Source organism: Podarcis erhardii (assembly GCF_964252035.2).
Source record: "Podarcis erhardii genome assembly, chromosome: 2".
Classification (NCBI taxonomy): domain Eukaryota; kingdom Metazoa; phylum Chordata; class Lepidosauria; order Squamata; family Lacertidae; genus Podarcis; species Podarcis erhardii.
In genome coordinates, this window is record NC_138498.1 from 36,611,743 (window position 1) to 36,618,040 (window position 6,298).

Consider the following 6,298-nt stretch of genomic DNA (forward strand, 5'->3'; position numbering starts at 1 on the left):
AAACACAGGCAGGGAACAGGCTTCCTGATAATAATACCAGCTGATCATTTTTAGTCCTGCATTTATTTATTCAGGGTGCTGTCTTATACACAGTGGCCTGGGAGAGACCCCTATTGAACTCAGTGGGACTTACTTTTGAATAGACATATATAGATTTGTGCTGACAGCATTACTGATGTGTATTTCTTCCTCCCCGCCCAACCCAGCTCCTCCCTCCTCGCCAATCCTCCCCTGCAAGCCTAAATAGGAAACTCAGTGATATAAACACATAACTTACTCTTTGGGCAGTGCTAAACATTCGGTGGGAAACCTGATATCTATGCAGAAAGCTCCATGAGGCTGTTTGGATATACAAAGCTTAGGGGTTGGCTGACGGCTGAGCTGCTCGGCCTCAAGGCACACGGTCCTATTTCCTTGCATTTTGCAACAGAAATGTCTGGTGAATTTTGAGCATCTCAAAACTTCCCGTTCTTATATTACCTGGTGTGGAGGACTGGGCACATGGAACATCAAAGGGCTTGGGGGAGAGGAAGGGCAGGGAGTTTCCCCACAAGAGAAAACAAAATTACATCCTTTTCCAGGCAGCCTTATAAGTAGTAAATGGCCGCTCAAGAGGTCGCAGCTGCTGCATTTATAGCCTAGAGTCTACTATAGTCTCAGAGTAAGGTGAAATGTAACTGCACACTAAAATGGCAGAAGAGAACATTTCAGTACACATGCAAATATACGGCTCTCCGACATGGCAAGCCACACCTGTCAAAATCCTCCTTCTGTGCAATTATTGTAGGTACACTGGTTCTGTTTTCTGTGGCATCCGTCACTCCAGATCTTTGTAGGCTTTAACAATGACAGTGTTCAGTTAGTTTTCGAAACCAATTTTCTAGTTCGCATAGGGTGAAAATGTGGAAAAGTACAAACGGTGTACTTTAGAAATTAAAAGTGGGTGTGGCCAAAAATCCAGTAATTCTCTTGAGTACCTGAATCCTGTGCAGTCTTAGCCTCCAATCCCATACACATTTTCCTGGGTGTAGGTCCCACTGAGCTCAGTGGAGTTCCTTCTGAGCAGACAGGCAAGGACTGCTCTGTTGGTGTGTCTCAGACTACTGCAGATCAATAGGCATCACTGTACCTAACTGTGTAGGAGTGCAGCCTATGCAGAGATTTTCTCCTGGCAAATCTTAGTTCTTTAACTGCAGGCTGTGCAGTTTCACACTCCCTCCTACCACCACTCCCGGTTGTGCTTGCAAATTTTGCAAACTGCAATCAGAATAAATTACGCAAATTGAATACAACATTCTGCATAATTTATTCTGAAACACTGAGGTGGGCAGAATATATCTCGTCGTATCATCTGGGAACATGGCTAGTTGATAAAATCCCCAGCTAAATGCAAAATGGTGAATCGAGGGAGTAACAAAGCCAGTCACTTTGGTTAGAGTCTGTTATAACATCATGAAACAGGCTGCAGAACCCTTCTGGAGCAGGCAATAATTCAATGTTATGCTTGCAAATATCCATAAAGCGCAAGCCATTATGTACAGCGCCAGTGTTTTACGGTGCACTTGCTGCTGTTGCTGCAGCTGCAGCAGAGTATTTTATGCTGCCATACTGCAGTGGAGTGGTGCAAAATGACAATAACACTGCAAGAGAAGATCCTACCAGAGTTTTTTTTTTAAATGCAAAATCAGGAGCCCAATTGCTGTTTTCTCTCTTAGGTCAAACAAAGCCATAACACAGCATAATTTTCATAGCTCTGCAATTCTACTCAAATACAGGCCATGCACAGGATTTTGTAGACTGGATTATTTGAATTTGAAAGTAGTAAAGACGGTGGAGAAACCCAGCCATATGGGCAGGGTATAAATAATAATTTTTTTTAAAAAAATATTGTGCCAGCTCCACCTCAAAATTTTCCAGAGGAAGCTAGCACCCCAAGAAGTGGGAATTTTACAGATCACACCTACCAAGCTAAGCCTACTGGATCATCTCCATCTACCCGCAAGCCTTCCTATTAAGCAACCCCCCTGAATACCACTGCTGTCAGTGAGATGGCTGTTGCCTTCATTATGTCCTGCCTCCAAGCTTCCCAGAAGCGCTTGACTGACCACTTTTGGAAGCAGCTGTGCTGGGCAAGGTGGATACGAATGGTCTGCCCAAGATTGCAATCTGAATACAGTGGTACCTCTGGTTAAGAACTTAATTCGTTCTGGAGGTCTGTTCTTAACCTGAAACTGTTCTTAACCTGAGGTACCACTTTAGCTAATGGGGCCTCCCGCTGCTGCTGTTGCGCCGCCGGAGAAGCACGATTTCTGTTCTCATCCTGAAGCAAAGTTCTTAACCCGAGGTACTATTTCTGGGTTAGTGGAGTCTGTAACCTGAAGCCTATGTAACCTGAAGCGTATGTAACCCGAGGTACCACTGTACAAGGGAGGAGGAAGCGACTGAGCCCCAAATGCCAAATCACTCCACCGCCTTCCAGATCACCTGTGTGATGATGCCTCTTCCTTCAAGTCCACTTTCCCCATTCATCCTTCAGCTCAACTCCTCCAATCTTCAAGCTCTGCCGTGCTGTGAGCATGTGCACCTGAAAGAACCCCATATTGCTTCCCTGTTTTATCCCTGCCTCCCCTCCCTTAGTTGTTTTCCCTGCATTGAACAGGAGTCAGGGAAGGGACATGGACTCTTCTGCTTCGCAAACCACCTTGCCTGCAGACGATGCCACTTTTCTAACAGTAGAACTCCGCTGCGGCAAAATCCATTTTACAAAAACAAACAAAAGACCAGGGAAGTACCGCATTTTTTGCTCTATAAGACTCACTTTTTCCCTCCTAAAAAGTAAGGGAAAATGTGTGTGCGTCTTATGGAGCGAAGGCAGACTGCGCAGCTATCCCAGAAGCCAGAACAGCAAGAGGGATTGCTGTTTTCTCTGCACAGCGATCCCTCTTGCTGTTCTGGCTTCTGAGATTCAGAATATTTTTTTCTTGTTTTCCTCCTCCAAAAACTAGGTGCATCTTATGGTCTGGTGCGTCTTATAGAGCAAAAAATACGGTAACTGAGTGGCACTCGGGTAACATCTGTTGGCACAGGCAAGTCACTATCCCTTTCCACTCACCTGTGCCAGTGCTATCAGTCACAGAGCTTCAAGCCTCCAGGTTTATTTAGCACTTATGCTGTTTACACAAACACACACACACACACACACACACACACACAAATATTGCATGGTAACTGGCTTGACTTGGTGTGAGACAGCTTGCTGTGCACCTAGTTCAAACTGGGAACTAGAAGCTAACTTCAAGGCAACGTCTTCAGACATTTTCATTGAGGATGGGCCAGTAGCATCGTGGTAGAGCACGCAGAAGGTTCAGTCCCTGGTGTCTCTAAGTAGGACTGGGAATGTCCCCATTTCAAGAACTGCTGCAAGTCCGTGTAGACAACACTAAGCTAAATGGACCAATGACCAGGCTTGCTTTAAGGCAGTTGCCAAGTGGGTGTATGGGGGCAGGAAGAGCTACACAACGAACATACTGATAATTACATTCCCTGTTGGCTAAGCCTCAATGAGAGCCAGTGTGGGGTAATGGTTAAGAGCGGTAGTCTCGTAATCTGGGGAACCGGATTTGCGTCTCCGCTCCTCCACATGCAGCTGCTGGGTGACCTTGGGCCAGTCACACTTCTCTGAAGTCTCTCAGCCCCACTCACCTCACAGAGTGTTTGTTGTGGGGGAGGAAGGGAAAGGAGAATGTTAGCCGCTTTGAGACTCCTTAGGGTAGTGATAAAGCGGAATATAAAATCCAAACTCCTCCTCTTCTTTTTGCCACCCGTGTTTTGAGATTCAGGCAGCTGTTAGCATTATGACCTACCTGAGACACTTGCTGCCTGAGGCAGAACAGTAAAGGCCATCCTGCCCAGGCTGTATCAAAATGGAAAAAAACAAAACACTTAAGACTGGCCGCATTATTTTGGCAGGAAATCCAACAATTGCCTCTCCTTGGGAGAGGAAAGGCACAATAATAACAACTTAAATAGCTAATAATTTGCTGCCCTTTGTGACATGTAAAACCAGCTGCCTGGGGTGTGTACCTCGTTGTGCTCACAAAGCCCAGAAGTGGACAATTTCCCAGAAGCCTTATTTATTTCCAGAGTCTCCTGTTGCCAATTGCAGAATACATACAGCGCTGCGAAGAGCTATTCGTTGCATTTAAACGTTTTGCCAGCAGGGGGAGCCAGATGGTGGGGAATTTAAAAGGCAAAGGGAAGTCCAATCCGAATTGTTATCAGCCCCTTGTTGGGCAGGTGCTAATTTCAGTTGATAGAGGATGGCCACTACGGAAGGGCCTGGGGAGCTTTGTAAATCATTCCCTGAATTTTAGTGAGTTAGAAAGCAGTGGATATTCCATTGGACTGAAGAGAGACATGTGCAATGTCTTACTTCTATCCATCCCACCCACTCAAAAAATCATGAAGACAAGTGATGGTTGTGATTGCTGCTGTCAGTTTTCTTGGCAATACTCTTACGCAGTGCTGCATATTTCTGTCGCTGTGCCTCCTTGCGGGAACAGATGACACTTGTTGGTTTTCTTCCGTCAGAGGATACACACAGGAGCTCTGGCAGAAAAGAATGTTGGCAGCTCTGATTTCAGCCATCAGGATGGCAAGAGTTACATCCAGGCCATTAAATATGATACTGACATGGGACCCCCCCGAGGGAGGGGGAAGAATGGGTGAGCGAAACTGGTATACTTGGGCAAGAGAAGTCTGAACGAACGAGAAAGAACTGCTCTTATAATTATTATATTTTTTCCCTTTTTCCTTTCTCCTCCTGTGATGAGGCTGCATTTTAATGTTTCAGTGTTTTAATGTTGTATTTTAATCTTGTTTTTAAGTTGTATTCATTCAACTTGTTTTTATTATTGCTTGTTAGCTGCCCTGAGCCCGGCCTTGGCTGGGGAGGGCGGGGTATAAATAAAAATTATTATTATTATTATTATTATTATTATTATTATTATTTTCTTCCACAATATTTATTTATTACCAACATTATGTTTTCAAATTTTGCAAGAAGGCTTTTCCATCCAACAATAATTTGTTGCTCACCCTTAAGGGATTGTTGAATATTGCTTTATTTTATATAGGTTGTTTATTTTAAAAGTTATTGTGACTTTTTTGTATTGGATCAGATTGTTACTATTAATGTTTGATGTTTTATTGTGTTTCTATATGTGTTGGAAGCTGCCCAGAGTGGCTGGGGCAACCCAGCCAAATGGGCAGGATATAATTTAAATTGTTGTTGTTGTTGTTGTTGTTGTTGTTGTTGTTGTTGTTGTTGTTGTTGTTGTTATACCACCCCCAAAAGGTCTCCAAGAGGCTTATAACTTAACATAAGCATAGGTAAAAATATAATAAAAACACATTTACACAAAAACACATGCAATTAGAAAAAACAACAACCCACAGTTAATTACGATCATTGCAAAGCCCTAGTTCCAAGTTGAGGTCATGAAGAAGATACGTGTTATGAAGATCAAACCATGCACTTTGAAAGCACTGCTCAGATGGGTATGGGAGGCCTTTATCCACAAGCCCCTGACACACACACACATTTCAGCCACAACTCCCTGTACCCTTCTAAAAACAACAGCAAAGGAGGCTCTCCCTCTAATTCAGGTGGTGCCAGAGGCAGATATTTATTTATTTATTTATTTATTTATTTATTTGATTGATTGATTGATTGATTAACATACTGCCCATAAGATTCCAGGGCGGTTCACAGAATAGGACAGCGCCACCGATTTCATCCCCTCCACTGGGCTCCAAGGGCTGCTGCTGCAGGGCCTCGCAACTATGATGTAGTGCATGTGCAAGAACGGAAGGCTTGGAGGCGCGAATTTTGGCCTTGTGCAGGGTGCCGTTGACATTTGAAATGCCAAAGTCCACCCCCCCACCCCCCCGGGGAGTGCCACCTGTAGGAACAAAGGAGCCTGCCTTGTACCAAGAGAGACTGTTGGTCCTTTTAACTCAACATTGTTTACACTGACCGGCAGCACCCCTCCTGAGTACAGGCAAGGAGTCTTCCCAAGTGCTGTTTGGTGATTCAGCCTGGATCAGCTCCTGCCACTGAGCTATGGCCCATCCTTCAACCCACCTCTTTGTTAAGAGCTTTGTCAAAGGCTTTTTTGGAAGCCCCCGACTATCTGAATGCTGTTTTAACCATTTTATCGATTGTTCATTACAGATTTTTTTTTATCATCGACCTCCTCTTAATCTATTATAGGCTGCAATCCTAGCCTCACTTACC